Source organism: Nilaparvata lugens, chromosome 5, assembly GCF_014356525.2.
Source record: "Nilaparvata lugens isolate BPH chromosome 5, ASM1435652v1, whole genome shotgun sequence".
Taxonomy (NCBI): Eukaryota; Metazoa; Arthropoda; class Insecta; order Hemiptera; family Delphacidae; genus Nilaparvata; species Nilaparvata lugens.
The window spans coordinates 23,890,914-23,910,238 of record NC_052508.1 but is presented as its reverse complement, the minus strand read 5'-3'; the positions used below and the strand labels follow the sequence as shown (position 1 = coordinate 23,910,238).

The following is a 19,325-nucleotide window of genomic DNA, read 5'->3' as shown; positions in this document are numbered from 1 at the left end:
GCAGCTCTAGTGTTGAAAAATTGACGAAGTCCATGTATTCATTTCAATATTTTATGACCAATAAAATTGTATTCTATTCTATCAAATTCTTTCTATTCTATTCTATTATTCTTTTAAATAAATAACAATAGCGATTGAAGCTCGGTGCCCCGATATTATATATTTAAACTGAAAGATTCAAAAAATCCGACAACCTCATACTGACAAAATTGATTCAATTTTGCTCTATACAGTTTTCTAGAAATACCATGATAAATCATTATTATCCTAGCAATTAATGGAGATTGATGAAAATTTGAAACGGAAATCAAAAAGAAACTTCTTGAGTCTCTAGCCACATCAGAGTACAGAGGTATGAAGGGGTTCGGTATTGTCTGGTTATAAGATATAGAGGAAACTCAGTCAACTTACGTTGACTGTCCACTTCTCCTGTTGCATTTGCAACTGAATGAAAAAATCAAATGTCTGATTTATACTATAAATATGAATTTCTACGTTATAAATCCATGGAACAATACTATACTATTAAACGAGCAATTTCTGTTGATATGTTTAGATGTTTATATATACAGACAGGGTGGGTTAATGTCCTTCAGCGAGTTATCCCAGGGTTGAGACCTAGTGCAATCGAATCCTCATAATTATCATAAACCTACTTTTTTCCAAATTTTGTGAGAATTTAGAGCCGTTTTCGAGATCCGGTCACATACAGATATACAGAGTGGGTGAAAAGTCCGAGAACGGACTAATATCTCATACACAAAGGTGATTTGATGGTGGGTGTGATTGGGGATCCTACTAAAATTCGAAATACTACTCTACTATTAATTTAAAAATCTGGTCCGCCATCTTGGATCCGCCATATTGAATGCAACTTTTATTTTTTTAAATAGGAAGGTGGTCATGTGATATATGATTTCGATAAGGAATTTCAAGAAAAAATGAATGGCGGAAACCGCACATCGATATCTCAAACCGTTTCGAAGATATTCACATTATTAATAAATATTATTTAAAGCAGAAAGGAAAGAAAAAGGTCCGAGAACGGCTTAATATCTCATACACAAAGAAGATTTAATGGTGGGTGTGATTGAGTATCCTACTAAAATTGAAAATACTACTCTACTATGACTTTACAAATCTGGTCCGCCATCTTAGATCCGCCATATTGAATGCAACTTTATTTTTCAAGTAGGAAGGTTGTCATACGATACATGATCTCAATACAGAATTTCAAGACAAAATGAATGGCGGAAACCGCATATTGATATCTTAAACCGCTTGAAAGATATTCACATTATTATTCATAACCATGCAAATCAGAAATGAAATACTTAAGTGATATTGATTAATAATATGAATATCTTCTAAGAGGTTTGAGATATCGATGTGCGGCTTTCACAATTCATTTTTTCTTAAAATTCCGTTTCGAAACCATGTATCGCATGACCACCTTCCCATTTGAAAAAAAGTTGCATTCAAAATGACGGATCCAAGATGGCGGACCAGATTTCAAAAGTCATATTAAAATAGTATTTTAAATTTCAGTAGGATCCCCAATCACACCCACCTTGGAATCACATTTTTTATGAGATACTAAGCCGTTCTCGGACTTTTTTCTCTCCTTTCTGCTTTGGATAGTATTGATTAATAATGTGAATATCTTCGAAACGGTTTGAGATATCGATATGCGGCTTTCGTTATTTTTTTTCTTGAAATTACGTATCGAAATCATGTATTGCATGACCACCTTCCTATTTGAAAAAAAGTTGCATTCAATATAGCGGATCCAAGATGGCGGTCCAGATTTTTAAAGTCATAGTAAAGTAGTATTTCCAATTTAAATAGGATCCCCAATCACACCCACCATCAAATTACCTTCGTGTATGCGATATTAGGCCGTTCTCGGACTTTTCACCCTCCCTGTATATATGTATGTGACCGGATCTCGAAAACGGCTCTAACGATTCTCACGAAATTTGGAACAAAGTAGGTTTATGATATGAAGATTCGATTGCACTAGATCTTAACCCTGGGATAACTCGCTGAAGGACATTAAAAGGATAAATACGTCTTTGGAAAAACAGCTGGAAATTTTGTCGTCTGTCGATACCGTAATGGAAGAGAGTGAACAAATGCATGTGTGGGATCATCCAGCTGATCTCACGAGAAGAAAAATTCAGCAAGAAAAACTTAGTTCCATTCATTCCTCTTGTTTTTAGGAAACATGTTTACCTCAGAATGTCCATAATATTAACTAGCATAGATGCTGTTAGTGTAGAATAGTACATAATATAAGTTATTTACAAATTTTGTAGCAAACACAGTATATCATTCTTAATCGAATTCATAGTATATCTATTTCTAATTGAATTATTGATGATGTGTTTGTTTTTTGAAGTGTGAATCAATTGTTATTTTGATGAGTGATAGTAGCTTTACCTAGATTTAGATTTGGACTGAAGTATAAATTTGAAAAGGGACAGTTTTGGACATGAGCCTGTTGTGCCTCCTCATATAACTGTAAAAAAAATGTACTATTGAGAAAATGAATAAATAAATATAAACTATAAATTCAATCTTTCTTTACAAATTTTCTATGCTTTACACTCCAGAGCGAAGCTCGGTCCCCCCATATTTTTTATAATATGACATGCTTACTAATCATGAAATTATTCAAATCTTCATTATTTATGATCAGCTTCCTCGTGCATTACAGTCTGTAGTAAACTTTGAGTGGTAAACTTGTGTCAGTATTAAAATAAACAGTAGCGGAGAAAAGTTATAAGAAAACTTTTACTTATGAGATTGTTCCATTCTATGAAACTAGTATCATTTTTGGAGACTCTACAAAATGCATGAAAGACCAGACTTTTGGATGTCCTGGTAAAAGCGTTTGCAGACTTTTGGATGTCCTGGTAAAAGCGTTTGAACTACGAGATCTTGATCAAAATTAAATTACAATAATTCAGTATTTCAGTGGTTGAGAACGAGTATTTTACTATGCTAATGAAGAATTATTAATAGTTAATCTGATTAAAACTGGAGTAACTTACATTCCAGAAGTATAATAATCATCATTGATCAAGGAAATAAGTAGGCCTACAAGGATACAAGGAACTTATGAATTATGAAGAAACATATGCTATACATTCATTGGTATCTCATATAAATGATGTTATTCATTCGACACTTAGTGCGCTATACATTCATTGGTATCTCATATGATGTTTTCCGTTTGACACATAGTGCATATAAGTCTCATAAGTTGCAATTTTTTCCGTTCTGTAGTGTGATGCTCAACGCAGTACGCTACGAAAACGTGATTGTCGTCATAGATGTACATGAGCTTTGGCCTACTCATGCAACAGGAGAAGTAGAGTCGCCACCCCTTCAGATTTCCACTGTCATTCACCTAGAATCTTCGCCAAGCTTAATGAGGTGCAAGATCGTGTCAGCGTCGAGTGTTCGAGGAAAGTAAAAGTTGTCTCAAGTTGTGTTCTTTCATAGGAATGTGTCAGGAAGTGGGAGCTGCTTGTGTATTCACCCCATCTCATTTGTCAGTTTCTTGTAATTTCCAGTTGGCGCTGAGTTATACGTCAGCTGAGAAATGAAAAGCCAGAGTGCACGCTTTTAAATGTTTAATTCCGGGATGTCCATAAAGTCTGGCCTTTCTGCATAATGCATATCCGGCTCTCCACGTGGTGGCTCACAGTATTCATTCCCTACTTAGAGAGGAATCCCTCTGCCGTGTTTGAGGCTGGAACCCCGAATCGGTCCTGCGTGTTCACCCTCATTTTCCAGCAAAATCGAGCGGATGCTCCGGAGTTTATTTTGCCCGTGACGGAATTTCGCTGGCGTCTTCTCCTCCAGTTCTCAAACGTCGCTGCCGTAGAAACGCATCTCTCATTTGCATGTTAATGGATTTTAATTTGTTTTTCGCGTAATTAATTCCGGGTGGCTGTTGGCAGTATCTGTGTAGTTGTCGGTGTGATGTCTCGAACACGTTTCTTGCATGGAATTATCAAATGGATAGCTGCTCAATGATCTTATCAGTCCAATAATGCCCTTCATTGAATATGCATGATTTGTTGAACATCTAAATTGCTTGTGATTATCTTGTCGAAAGAACCTTCCAATTGGGAAAGTCGTGAATTGAGAAATTTCAAATGATGTTATTTTAATGCCATTCATAATGAAATCAATCACGCAATATGGGGTTCTCTAAGAAATCAAAACAAATTCCAATTCATTCAAAATAATATTAAAATGACGATTCCAAGCATCGCATATTTTTCAAATGGTGTTTCTATCAGAAGCATTCCTCATTCAAATTCATATATATGAACAAGTAATTGGAAACCTATATGACAATTCGAAAAATGCATTAGTGAGTGAGTATGATGAATTGTGGACTTGTGAACGTAAACCCCCCCGCAAGAGTTATTGAGGAATGAGGTATTTCATCACTCAGTTATAATCTTTGTTTATCCGTGGAGTTCAAACACTAATAACCTCTTTTTGTAGAGGTGCGTACAGATATACGCGCCGCGAACATGAGCAATTCACTTTCAATCAGCTGATGCCAAGCTTTTTATATCTGTATCTTACCGTTTCTGTAAAAATACAGATATAATCAGCTGATTGAAAGTGAATTGCTCATGTTCGCGGCGCGTATATCTGTACGCACCTTAAAACTAACGTCCATATGCACCATGGCCACAACCTTGGATAGAACGGAGATAGATCAGCTGTTGGTTTGAACCTCGAATGAAACACTGATTAAATGCGACCATACCTGAGTAATCATAGATCAGCGTTGAACGTATGGTGCATATATGACCCTAAAAGTCTTTGAATTAAAATTCTGTTCAGCCGAATTCATTGAGATAATGACATGTATAGATTGAATGGTAGATTTTTCCGTATTTCCTAAAAATTCTCCTGGGATGCTCTATTTGGACTCAGTGAGTTTATTTAGGTGATGACAGAGATGAGAATAGCGTAGTGAGGTTTTGGATCTCTATTTGTCGCATTGTTTAGATTATTATTCAGCTGTTGGTTGATGTCTGCGAGCATAAGGGAATATTGTTAATTATACAGATATGTGGAGAGAACATCAAAGCGGACTCTATTCGTTCTCTTACTCACTCTCTTTCTCTTCTACTTTCTCTCACTTTCACTCTGGCTGTCCCTTAGATTCACTCTCTCATCCCCAGTGAGTTAGTTAGAAGCCCCCCCCCCTCATTCTCACAGCATCCATATGCCCCGTGTTTACTGAAACCACGCCGGAAGCGGGGCTTGTTTGCAACGCTAATAAAATATTACTTTCAGCAGTTACCAGCACAGAATGATAAAACTCTTTTGGTGCAACTTCAAAGCTGCTAAATGAGATGGGTCTGGTGGGCAGCACACATACATACACCGTGTCCGACTGTTGTTAAGTTAAATAAACACTGAATTTTATTGCTATGTCGGCTCCTGTGAGTTTGGAACTCTAGTAATTCAGCGAATTGGTAGTGGAAATATATCAAACATACTCCAGTTTAAATTCAACATATTTCCGAAGCAGTGCTCTAGTTTCCAGGCAAAAATTTTGGCACGTTGTCAATGTCAACTTACATTATGAATCCCTCGAGATAGTATTCAATATTAAATAAGAATCCTTAGGTACCGAAGGCAATACTCAAAGAAAAACAGGAACGTTTATGATGACTCAGTTTGCTCTGAGGTATTTGATGGTTTTTTTCAATAGGTATTCCGTTTAAGATATGGCAAATATCTACTAAAAGTAAATTCATATGGCTTTTGCTGGTGGGGAGTCCCTTGCGGGAAGGTCCCACCGCCTGAATATATCATTTAAGCCGTCAAAGGGCCTTATGACTTTTGTTGAATGAATTGATTCCATGTATATTTAGAAATTATATTCCTCTCAATTAACTTTTTTGATGTTATGAATCTTCATTATTTTCATCATTGCTGATCGACATTTCTGATGAGAAGATGCCACAAGTGCTATGATCACAATTCTACGATGTGAAAAAGGAGAAGAATATGGAGTCAGGATTAAGCGCTACTAAATAGCATCCAATGTCGAAAGACATCAACAGCAAAGGCTATTATTTCAGAGAGGTGTAGAGGAAGAAAGTGAAAGGATCAGAAAAAGAAGGTAATGGTTTCAGCAGTACTTGTACGGGGACGTTGGTGAAAGATAAATACAAAGAGTGGGTGAGAACGAGGAGGGAGAGTTGAAAATAGCAAAAACAGAAGAGGAGCAGTTAATTAAACCGGGGGCGTTGTTCTCAACGGCACTGCCACATCAAAGAACTCGAACTGTATCTGTTGAACAGTTCTTGTTTACTTTATCCAAGTCCTGAAAGCTTCCGAGGTAGCTTTCCGGACAAAGTACTACTTACGACCTCCTGATAGACCTGGGCAGGCCGAACACTCCAAGAGATACAAAACAATTTCAAAACGAAACTCCTGAATGCCCAGGGCAACGTCTTGAAGTATGCCTGCCTACTCCGCCCATACACTCAGACTACCTTCACTAATCCCCCCACCCCTAACGCCGAGTTCTCTGTTTTATTCCTGTTGCGTAAACTCACCCATTTGTGAGAAGCACTCTTGAGGCTCCACTGCGAGAGAATTTTTGAAATTCCACACAACATCAAACAAAACGTCGTCGTTGGAGAAATATGTAGGTTAGGAGTGTCGAGAGAATGAAATGCACCCTTGAAAGCTTTCTGGGAACGTTCAAAGAGGTGGATGAGTTCAAGAGCCTACAACAAACCAGGTTCAAGAACTCCTCTACCCAAATCCTATCAACTCCGTGCTCGAAGAAATCATATAATTCTTGACGTCACTCAGAGCTTAAAAATACCAGGACATGATCACTTCATTCTCAATGAGGTTTCCATTAGGCATGACTCATTTACACTTTTATTGTTTCAATTTGTTTCATCATTCTTAATAATTGATGAATAAATTAACTCAAGTGGATACTGAGTAGCTGATCTACAGAGGGAAGTTATGTAAGTTTCTGGATTCAATAAATTAACATTATTTTACTGACTACCGGAACGATAATGAGTTTAAATTTTGCCAAAAGTATGGTTGTCACACCTTCATACTGGGCACTTTCAGATCTCACAATAGTTGATTCAACTTCCTTATTAGAATACTAATCCAATAACCTCTGCCACTCTGGGATAAGGCATGTCACATGTTGAATCTCTGTCATTTGGATCGACTACAAATTGTTTATCACGAATGCAAGTAGAACAGCAAGTTGCGAATATTGTATCCATTCACTTTCTCAATGGTATACTTAGATCAAAAAACAACAACAAATTAAACACACAGTAGCCGGCTTAAACATGTCCACGACAAGATTACGAGGTCGTATTCGTATACATTTAACCATGCGTTTAAATACGGAGTAAATAAAGTTTTCTCACGCGAGATCAAACAAGATTTCTATACATAGACTTGGTTTGAGTCGATCAAAATAACAGTATTCAGTGTGTAAATACGACCGAATGAGAATAGCTGGTTGAGATTGGTGGTTCGTGATGGGTGCGAAGGGGGGAGTGGATGGAAACTGAATTATTGGGGAATTTGGAGAGTGATTTGTGATCATGGGGAGGGGTTTGAAGGAAGAAAGTTTGTTTCACCTCTCACACACATGCAGTGAATGTGTTGGATATACACACTCAGGATAATGTTGCCTCAACACACTAGCACAGTATGAGCCTAGAGCAGAGTCCAACCTACAAGAGTCAAATACTTTGACGCAGGTTAAGTTCGATACAACATCTCGGGTGGCCTACGGTATTAACTAGGGGTGGTTAGTGTGATAGCGTGACGTCACGTGATTCAGTCACGTGATATCCCAACTTGATAACTAGCCACAGGCGGTCCCTCAATATGTATATATCACAGACTTTCTCATATAGATATGAACTTGGAGTCAACTTGACAGGATAGGCTGAATACATGTGCACGATACCTTGAGGTCCTGGGTAGTATGGTGGTGTGTGAAGTGTGAAGGGGAATAAAAAATGGGTTGACAAACACCCTACGTGGTACAAGTGGTTGCTATTTCAGACAAATATTTTAAAAGAAGAAATCTACACAATGTAGATTGATGAGAAAATATTATATTATTTTGCAGTAATGTCAAATAGATTCAGGCAAATATCTAATACATTTCTTGATTCCAGTTGAATATTCTTCTTCTCTCTAATATGACTTCTAATAGACTTATCCACACCAACTACACTTTTATTGTTTCAATTGTTTCATCATTCTTAATAAACTCAAGTGGATACTGAGTAGCTGATCTACAGAGGGAAGTTATGTAAGTTTCTGGATTCAATAAATTAACATTATTTTACTGACTACCGGAACGATAATGAGTTTAAATTTTGCCAAAAGTATGGTTGTCACACCTTCATACTGGGCACTTTCAGATCTCACAATAGTTGATTCAACTTCCTTATTAGAAATACTAATCCAATAACCTCTGCCACTCTGGGATAAGGCATGTCACATGTTGAATCTCTGTCATTTGGATCGACTACAAATTGTTTATCACGAATGCAAGTAGAACAGCAAGTTGCGAATATTGTATCCATTCACTTTCTCAATGGTATACTTAGATCAAAAAACAACAACAAATTAAACACACAGTAGCCGGCTTAAACATGTCCACGACAAGATTACGAGGTCGTATTCGTATACATTTAACCATGCGTTTAAATACGGAGTAAATAAAGTTTTCTCACGCGAGATCAAACAAGATTTCTATACATAGACTTGGTTTGAGTCGATCAAAATAACAGTATTCAGTGTGTAAATACGACCGAATGAGAATAGCTGGTTGAGATTGGTGGTTCGTGATGGGTGCGAAGGGGGGAGTGGATGGAAACTGAATTATTGGGGAATTTGGAGAGTGATTTGTGATCATGGGGAGGGGTTGAAGGAAGAAAGTTTGTTTCACCTCTCACACACATGCAGTGAATGTGTTGGATATACACACTCAGGATAATGTTGCCTCAACACACTAGCACAGTATGAGCCTAGAGCAGAGTCCAACCTACAAGAGTCAAATACTTTGACGCAGGTTAAGTTCGATACAACATCTCGGGTGGCCTACGGTATTAACTAGGGGTGGTTAGTGTGATAGCGTGACGTCACGTGATTCAGTCACGTGATATCCCAACTTGATAACTAGCCACAGGCGGTCCCTCAATATGTATATATCACAGACTTTCTCATATAGATATGAACTTGGAGTCAACTTGACAGGATAGGCTGAATACATGTGCACGATACCTTGAGGTCCTGGGTAGTATGGTGGTGTGTGAAGTGTGAAGGGGAATAAAAAATGGGTTGACAAACACCCTACGTGGTACAAGTGGTTGCTATTTCAGACAAATATTTTAAAAGAAGAAATCTACACAATGTAGATTGATGAGAAAATATTATATTATTTTGCAGTAATGTCAAATAGATTCAGGCAAATATCTAATACATTTCTTGATTCCAGTTGAATATTCTTCTTCTCTCTAATATGACTTCTAATAGACTTATCCACACCAACTACACTACTTATATCTCATCTATCTAGTTACTCAATATATTTATTCAAACAACCTGGAAGGTTTCTTTCGGGCTACCTATTTTGTTGGTCTAAATTGGAGAAGCTAGATGTGTAGATGAGTAGTGTGGATAGTGTAGATAATGTAGTTTATTATAGATAGTGTAGTATATTATTGATATATGGATGAACTCTTCAATCAAGACATAGGAAGGAAATTTCAAGAAATAGAAATGCACAGGAAAAGGTAGTCTAAGAGACAGCAGAATGAGTTTTCAAGAGTGGTGAAACATGAAATGTATCAAGAAAGTTTTTTTTTTAAATATGATCAACTTAAGTGTAAGAGAGGAAAGAAAAATATTAGGAGATAGAGAACTGGGAAAGGATGAAAAAGAAAAGTTATTTTTTCTATTTCGCGGAAACTATTGTTATGCACACAACACATATGAAAAATATGTGGAGTAGTTCGTGGTTTGAGAAAGAAAGTGTGGGATATGAGGGTGATGAGAGTAGGAGAATAATTCAGAGAAAGAGGAGATGAAATAGAGATGAGAGAAATGATGACGGGGGGGAGAGAGAACGTGTTGTAAGCTTTCCTCACCTCTGAAGAAAATCGCGTCAACCATTGTCGCTAGCGTAGTGTATTTTCCAATCCCCATCGGGGCCATTATCATAATTACATTTTCTGACATGATTGCAACGTTGCCGCTACCTTGTTAAGAAAATGTACATGGAAAGTGATTTCCATCAATGGGGTGCGTGATGTGTTATACTATAGCTGTGCGAATCTTGCTAGCTGACTTCGGTTGCTTTCTCAGCTGTATTACCTGGCTGTTATTTGCAAGTTGATAAACGAATAATGTAGAACGGAGAATGAAAGGTGTTATTAGGTGTACTGTAATAATAATTGTAGGTTAGATTCTATTATATTTGGAATGATGGTGCATGATTGAAAATTACTCGACTTCAAATTTTAAAGGTGCAGTTAAGCAGTAAATGAAACACTTTATTGCTTTGAATTGGTTTTGATCAAATGTTGATCAAAATAGTATTTATTGATCAAAATCGTACTCAAAATAGTATTTATTTCATTCTATATTTTTATACTCATTTCTCAACCGCCATATAAATAACTCACAAAACAACCGATTCCCGCGTAATATTTACGTCATAAGCTATACATTCACTAAATTCAGTATTTTTATGTGTTGAGTATTGACATAACACTTCCAGTGATAGAATTTGAATGAATCGTATTCTTCTTTCTGAGTCAGCATTAAGAATTTGCTCCGAAATTTGATATGGACAGATTTTAAAAAATACATTTTTATTTCTTATATAAAAGTTTTTAACAATACTTACAGGTTATTCTTTCTTGAAAAGAGAAACATAATATATAATGACAATGAGAAGGTATATAAGAGAAAAACAACTTGCAAGACTATCATTTCTATGAAGCGAAGCAAAATTTCTACTGACAAAATAGAGTCTTATGTCTGACAATTTATTGTTGATTATCAGAATAGAGTATCAATAATTTCAATTTTGAACTGTGTTGATACGAGTTCACTATTGTCTTCAGCGATAAGTTCACCTTGAATTATCAAAAAATACTATTATGTAAACTAGTGTATTAGTCATTAGTGATCAGTCAATCATTCTTGAACTTGGCAATCCTGCTATAATTCTTCTATTAGACGGTAGTTGACAAGTGGAACAGATTACTATCGTGCATCTCTATGATGATACATATCGTACATCGTACTGTGTCATACAGGATAAAATATTTGTTTGTCTCTGGTCATACCAAATTCATAATGAATTGAACACCATTCTCATAACGTACTTTGGCGTTTCAATTTCTATTTATCTTCAACTTCCACAATAAAATAATTTTGATTTTTGACGCAATGAGAGAAATGTATTGTTATATCATTATCAAGGTTCCATGGTGTAATGGTTAGCACTTTGGACTCTGAATCCAACGATCCGAGTTCAAATCTCGGTGGGACCTTCTCTTTTTTACGGTTCTATTTGAAATCTTAAATAGTTTTTTTACATTGTTATTTTTCTTCATTATCATTACATTCAATCATCAAACAGCAATTATTGCTATCAATGAGACATGAAAATAATAATAGGATATGGTTATTTTCTCTCCTTTTCTTCATAACATGAAAAGTTCGCCATATATCTTTCTGTTTTAGTTTGGTAACAAGTAGTATGTTTTCCATTGTTGTTCCATAATATAATCATTAATATCATAATGCAGTATTTGAGATTATTTGAGTTTGTGAGAGTATCTTTATTTTCGATTTTTTACAATAAAAATAATTGTTATATTGTTGGATTCACTCAATCAAACATTCTTCAACAAGGTTCCATGGTGTAATGGTTAGCACTTTGGACTCTGAATCCAACGATCCGAGTTCAAATCTCGGTGGGACCTTCTATTTTTTGAGTTTGTGAGAGTATTCTTATTTTCGATTTTTCACAATAAAAATAATTGTTATAATGTTGGATAGACTCAATAAAATATTCTTCAACAAGGTTCCATGGTGTAATGGTTAGCACTTTGGACTCTGAATCCAACGATCCGAGTTCAAATCTCGGTGGGACCTTCTCTTTTTTGAGTTTGAGTAAGTATTCTTATTTTCGATTTTTTACAATAAAAATAATTGTTATATTGTTGGATTCACTCAATCAAACATTCTTCAACAAGGTTCCATGGTGTAATGGTTAGCACTTTGGACTCTGAATCCAACGATCCGAGTTCAAATCTCGGTGGGACCTTCTATTTTTTAAGTTTGTGAGAGTATTCTTATTTTCGATTTTTCACAATAAAAATAATTGTTATAATGTTGGATAGACTCAATAAAATATTCTTCAACAAGGTTCCATGGTGTAATGGTTAGCACTTTGGACTCTGAATCCAACGATCCGAGTTCAAATCTCGGTGGGACCTTCTATTTTTTGAGTTTGTGAGAGTATTTTTATTTTCGATTTTTCACAATAAAAATAATTGTTATAATGTTGGATAGACTCAATAAAATGTTCTTCAACAAGGTACCATGGTGTAATGGTTAGCACTTTGGACTCTGAATCCAACGATCCGAGTTCAAATCTCGGTGGGACCTTCTCTTCTTTCGAATCTCTTGCTATTTTTCCTCAGCATTTAATAAGAAAAGTTGTATGTAATTTTTCATTGATCTCAATTCTATTGTTATCTCCTCAACACTTTCATTATTGGCTCAGATAAATTTTGTATAATTGAAACAATTGGGACATGTCTATTTATTCACACCTCACATTCATAAAATTTGAATAACTTCAACTAGTAGTTCAGAGAACAGTAGAATTCGCTACACTCACTAAAATCACTATTGACACACGCCCGCCTATTCACACACAAACACACATACAAGTTGGATTTAGACTTTGAAGTATAATAATATAAATGCAATAGGATCGGTGGTGGACGCTAAGAAATAGAAGTTCTTTATATTTTTGAGCTAGGATGCACGGTTAAAAAGATAAAAAATCTGAAACTTGAAATGTGAGTCTTGGGTGGGGGGGGTGAATAATTGAATTACAAAAAATTCAAAATTTTCAACATGTAATGTATGAAATAAGACCGCCTTCGAGCTCTGGAAAATAAAAGTTTTCTACACTTTTGAGCTAGGATGCACAGCTAAAGAGATAAGAAATCTGAAATTTGTGACTTTGTAAGGGGGGGATGATCGAATTCTAAATTATTTAAATTTTGAACATGTGATATATGAAATAAGACCACCTTTGGGCGCTGAAGAATAAAGGTCCCCTACACTTTTGAGCTCGGAAGCACGGTTTAAAAGATAAAAAATCTGAAACTTGAATTGGGACTTAAAAAAAGAATTGAAATGCCAAAAATAAGAAAATTTTCAACATGTTATACATGAAATAATACCGCTTTGAAGAGTTGAGAAGAATGAGCCCAATTTGAACCTGATCTGATAAAGTATTGATAAGTTAGGTTGATTTTTAGGGTAAAATTTCCGAATAAAGGGCCGCCATCTTGAAACGGGAATGAATTTAAAAAATTTGAATACATACGTTTATGCGCCTTGTTTCAAAGTACTTGTATACCAAATTTTATCCAAATCAGACCATAACTGCGACTGTAACTGCGGTACAAACAAACAAACGCCGCTTGACTTGAAACATAGAATTCGCTTCGCTCATTCAATAATACTATCATGGATTATGGGTGTGAATTTCTTTATCACAAAAATTATTTGAATCCTTCATTACATTCAATTCAACATCCTCAATCGATAGAAAAATATATTGATAATCTTAGGAATGAACGAATGCTAGAAGATTACAATTAATGTTCGCTTGAACAAACTAGTGTCAATTGACAATTAGTTCATGGAGAGTGATCAACTAACTAAATGTGCTGCAATCAGGATGGTTCATCAACTCACTGGTTTGCTCCATCCATGCGTTGGCTGTTGAATGTTGAATTATCCACAATCAATCTTCATAATACGAGTGCGTTACTGCGTCAGTTGACAGTTTTTATGGGCAAAGCGGCCATGTTCTAGCCTGTTCACATGGCATTTCCCATTTACGATCGGTGAAAATTCATTGTCAGTTGTAAATCAACACGAATATTTCAGCGCGGCTTTCGGAGGGAACGTCATCGCTAATTGCCAGAGATAAAGTAAGTGTGTGACGTATTATTACCGTCAACATCCCGCTTATTACATCAAATACATTTGGCATAAATCTTTATTAGAGGAAACCATGTGGTCGTGTCAACGGGATTCAGTACGAGAAATAAATCATTGGCGGAGAATTTGGTTCTTTTCACAAATAATTATGCTTACACAATAACTTCAACTTATTCTATTTTCAAGAAGGAGTAAATAAGAATCTCTATCAATTGAATAATCAAATCAAATCAAGTTTTATTCAATGAAATTACTAGCATACCAAATCCCGTTACACAATTAATATAATTTTTAATACAGGTATTAATAGAGGTCATTGATTACAATACAGTATGCTTAAGAAAATACATGCCTGCAAACACATAACTCAATCAAAACTTCCATGGTTTCAAAGGTCTGAACCTCAATGAATGCTGAATCACGAGTATATCAGCTCAGCAAAAATTGTAATAATAACTCTAGTGTTGAAGAAGGTTAATTAGTGTTCTTTATTATCTACCCAGTTATCTATAACCAGTGTTGCCTGATATACCCAAATCCAATCGTCATATCACTCTGTTGTGTTACTGTATTTCTATTTCAAATTATATCCATACACAAATAAATAATTACGAAATAATCCGTGATTCATTTTGAGTTGTAAATCAACACGAATATTTCAGCGCGGCTTTCGGAGGGAACGTCATCGCTAATTGCCAGTGATAAAGTAAGTGTGTGACGTATTATTACCGTCAACATCCCGCTTATTACATCAAATACATTTGGCATAAATCTTTATTAGAGGAAACCATGTGGTCGTGTCAACGGGATTCAGTACGAGAGATAAATCATTGGCGGAGAATTTGGTTCTTTTCACAAATAATTATGCTTACACAATAACTTCAACTTATTCTATTTTCAAGAAGGAGTAAATAAGAATCTCTTTCAATGAAATTATCAAATCAAATCAATTTTTATTCAATGAAATTACTAGCATAACAAATCCCGTTACACAATTATTAACATTTTTGATTGTTATTGTATTAATACAGGTCATTGATTACAATACAGTATACTTCTTGAGGAAATACATGCCTGCAAACACATTACTCAATCAAAAATTCCATGGTTTCAAAGGTCTGAACCTTAATGGAAGCTGAATCATGAGTATATCAGCTCAGCCAAAATTGTCATAATAATTATAGTGTTGAAGATAGTTAATTAGTGTTCTTTATTATCTACCCAGTTCTATAACCAGTGTTGCCTGATATACTCAATTCCAATTGTCATATCACTATGTTGTGTTACTGTATTTCTATTTCAAATTATATCCATACACAAATAAATAATTACGAAATAATCCGTGATTCATTTAGAGCTTCTTGCGATCAGCAATTTCTGCCAGCAATCAACAATTCCAATCAATAATTTTGCTCTGTTGGCTTTCCTAATCAATTGAATCAACATTTATAAGAAATTGTTTTGGTGATTATTTACTATGCAACATTATTGATAAATTCCAATCTCAATTTCTAATCCAACTTGGCAAATGTTCAAAATGTAGTCATTCTACTTCATAGAATGGTTTTTATAAATGATGAAAACAAATTATTCGACTTTTTTCCATTCACTGACAATTTTTTCTGTTGATATTCTCTATTGTGAGGTTCCATGGTGTAATGGTTAGCACTTTGGACTCTGAATCCAACGATCCGAGTTCAAATCTCGGTGGGACCTTCTCTTTTTTGAGTTGATGTGTATTTTAATTTCACATTTTTATGATAATTGAAACTATCCATCATTGTTGGATAACATGAATTAAATATTCTTCAACAAGGTTCCATGGTGTAATGGTTAGCACTTTGGACTCTGAATCCAACGATCCGAGTTCAAATCTCGGTGGGACCTTCTCTTTTTTGAGTTGATGTGTATTTTAATTTCACATTTTTATGATAATTGAAACTATCCATCATTGTTGGATAACATGAATTAAATATTCTTCAACAAGGTTCCATGGTGTAATGGTTAGCACTTTGGACTCTGAATCCAACGATCCGAGTTCAAATCTCGGTGGGACCTTCATTTTTTTCAGTTGAAGAGTACATTAATTCCACCTTTTCATGATAATTGAAACTAACCATCATTGTTGGATTACATGAATTAAATATTCTTCAACAAGGTTCCATGGTGTAATGGTTAGCACTTTGGACTCTGAATCCAACGATTCGAGTTCAAATCTCGGTGGGACCTTCTCTTTTTTGAGTTGAAGTGTATATTAATTTCACATTTTTATAATAATTGAAACAATCCATCATTGTTGGATTATATGAATCAAATATTCTTCAACAAGGTTCCATGGTGTAATGGTTAGCACTTTGGACTCTGAATCCAACGATCCGAGTTCAAATCTCGGTGGGACCTTCTCTTTTTTGAGTTTGTGAGAGTATTCTTATTTTCGATTTTTCACAATAAAAATAATTGTTATATTGTTGGATTGACTCAATCAAATATTCTTCAACAAGGTTCCATGGTGTAATGGTTAGCACTTTGGACTCTGAATCCAACGATCCGAGTTCAAATCTCGGTGGGACCTTCTCTTTTTTACAGTTCTATTGAAAATCTGAATTAGTTTTTTCACATTGTTATTTTTCTTCATTATCATTACATTCTATCAACAGCAATTGCTATCAATCAGACATGAAAATAATAATAGGATGTCGTTCTTATCTCTCCTTTCCTCCATAACATAAAAAAGTTCACCATATATATTTCTCTTTTAGTTTGGTAACTTGTAGTATATTTCCCATCTTTGTTCCATATTATATCCATTAATATCATAATGCAGTATTTCAGATTATCCTGTAATATCAAGGTAGCATAATAATAACTGACCAGGTATGAGTATAAAATTGATCAGGTAACATTTAATATCAAGGTAGTCCATTCAATTTATTATGCTCAGGATTTGAATTCATTTGATTTGTATTCAACTTTTGTGGGATTCATTATCAAGTGACTGACAATGCCCATAACCATATTATTACTATACTCACTTTCATGTCTTATTGAATTCAATTCCTTATCACTGAGTATGAGACGAATTTCGATACTCCACTAATTTGGATAAAGCAATATAATAATAGTATCTATGAGAGAGTTCCAGCAAATCCAGTACTGTGCGATACAGTAACTCATTTAAAGTTTTGATTCCAATCTCCGACTTCAATTTGCATGAAGTGGTGTTTCACTCCGCTTAGTTGACATCTTTCTCTTTTCCCCTTCTCTAAATAACTTTGCTTCACTCCGTAATGTACAAATACAGTATTCCCTCCTTGTTCTTTCTTCCGCTATGAAATACATGTTTACATCTCTATTCCTAACTTATTTAGGTTTGTTTTCTTTAAGTAACAGATTAACAATCCCTTCTTCCTTATAGTGTTATCTCTCTCGGAACCGCACTGTTCACTTGCTTGATACCCGCAGGCTGTTAATTAAAACTTCCAACTACCCACAATCTTTGAATCTCCCAACTTTTCAGATCTCCCTACCATCTGCTATAACAACCCGGCAGGCTTCTGTGTAAAAAACAACACTCAAGTATGTGGGTTGAGAAAAGAAACTATTCTACTAGAATTATATTTGAGGGAAATATCTTGAGAAGTGGTTTAATAATGGATTCTATTGATACTCAGGAACATTGTTAAATGTATTTAACAGTGAGGAGCTATGAAGAAATGATAAATTGTGTTGTGCTGTAGCAACTGATGAAATAATAATTAGTCATATTTTTGACGAAAATGTCTATTGATTTCGTAATGTTAGAGTAATTTTTGGGCCATATGCACCACTCACGTTCAACGCTATCTACCATCACATCATTCTAGGTAGCAATTATTATAATGTGTGTTTCATTCCGGGTTTGAACTAGCAGCTGATCTATCCCTGTTCAAACCGAAATGGTACATTTGGCCATATTTATGTAATTTCAGCATCTATACGATATTAAAATTTGATCTTTAACATTTCAGATCCCTAAAACAAGTCATTTACAAAACCTACAATAACTCAATCAATTCTATTAGCGAAAACCATGTTGTGATTGTTTGTCATGTGTCAACCATGTTTCAATTTTTTTCTCGTTTCTAGGTATGTTGAGATCACTTTCTCTGGAACGTTCATACTGGTGATGGTGAGTTTTTCCAAGATAAGTTTTCTTTTCAATAAATTAAAATGAGCTTGTAAAATAATTTTGAGAAGATAGGTTCAAGAATCCTTATACTGGATGAAAAGAACTAAATATGGTTCAAGGTTTACTACCAGTATTTTCAAACGCATTGGTAAATGACCTACTGGAGTGATGTTTTCGAAAAATACAGTCATTTGAATTTGATATCTTTGTAGGTATAGCAGCTACGGATTAATTGATAATGTTAAGTACATGAAAAATATCCTAGAATTTTTACAAACATTTCAGTAGAGATCTCGTTGACTGAACAATACATCAAGATAACTAGAACAGAATTCTTCTTCATGCTCTCATCTCATTGAATTTGTTTGAAAAACAAAACTTCTCCTAGAAAGAAGCGATACAAAAATCATGTATAATCCATTTGCATTTGATTGTCAAACAACGCGGATCAGCTATACTGAAGGGGTTATTAATGAGTGAGGGAGAGAACCCATGTCTACACATACTGGAATGGCAAAGCAGAGGAATAAATCCATACATTTGCCTGTGGAATGAATATATAACTGTTGTATTAATGCGCGCATCTCTCGTGAAAATGCATGTTGAAAGCAATAGCGTGTCCTTCTATCTGTGCAACTTGTGAATATGCATGCGAATGTCAATGTACTCCCGAATCTATCCTGCTCAAAGAAATCGTTTGACATGATGTTGGCCTCATGTCATTCAAATGAAGGTCTCTCTCTGTTGCACTTATCAACCTTATCTGCATCATTAACAAACATTTCAATATTTGCAATAACATTATAACCATTGAGGTTGAGTTGATTGCAGGCAGAAA

General features: G+C 35.1%; 1 protein-coding gene and 10 non-coding genes across 12 annotated transcripts in view; all 11 read left to right on the top strand.

Annotated features, from left to right (window-relative positions):
* The window catches only part of LOC111055199 (roundabout homolog 2-like), a 261,699-nt gene that overhangs the window by 180,862 nt on the left and 61,512 nt on the right, over positions 1-19,325 (top strand). The gene's annotated exons all lie outside the window — the stretch shown is intronic.
* Trnaq-cug lies at positions 11,547-11,618 on the top strand. Its single transcript has one exon. It is a non-coding gene; the product is annotated as a tRNA-Gln (tRNA).
* Trnaq-cug lies at positions 11,982-12,053 on the top strand. The gene has a single exon. It is a non-coding gene; the product is annotated as a tRNA-Gln (tRNA).
* Trnaq-cug lies at positions 12,154-12,225 on the top strand. The gene has a single exon. It is a non-coding gene; the product is annotated as a tRNA-Gln (tRNA).
* Positions 12,326-12,397, top strand: Trnaq-cug. The gene has a single exon. It is a non-coding gene; the product is annotated as a tRNA-Gln (tRNA).
* Positions 12,498-12,569, top strand: Trnaq-cug. The gene has a single exon. It is a non-coding gene; the product is annotated as a tRNA-Gln (tRNA).
* Trnaq-cug lies at positions 15,964-16,035 on the top strand. The gene has a single exon. It is a non-coding gene; the product is annotated as a tRNA-Gln (tRNA).
* Positions 16,135-16,206, top strand: Trnaq-cug. The gene has a single exon. It is a non-coding gene; the product is annotated as a tRNA-Gln (tRNA).
* On the top strand, positions 16,306-16,377 carry Trnaq-cug. The gene has a single exon. It is a non-coding gene; the product is annotated as a tRNA-Gln (tRNA).
* On the top strand, positions 16,648-16,719 carry Trnaq-cug. The gene has a single exon. It is a non-coding gene; the product is annotated as a tRNA-Gln (tRNA).
* Trnar-ccg lies at positions 16,820-16,891 on the top strand. The gene has a single exon. It is a non-coding gene; the product is annotated as a tRNA-Gln (tRNA).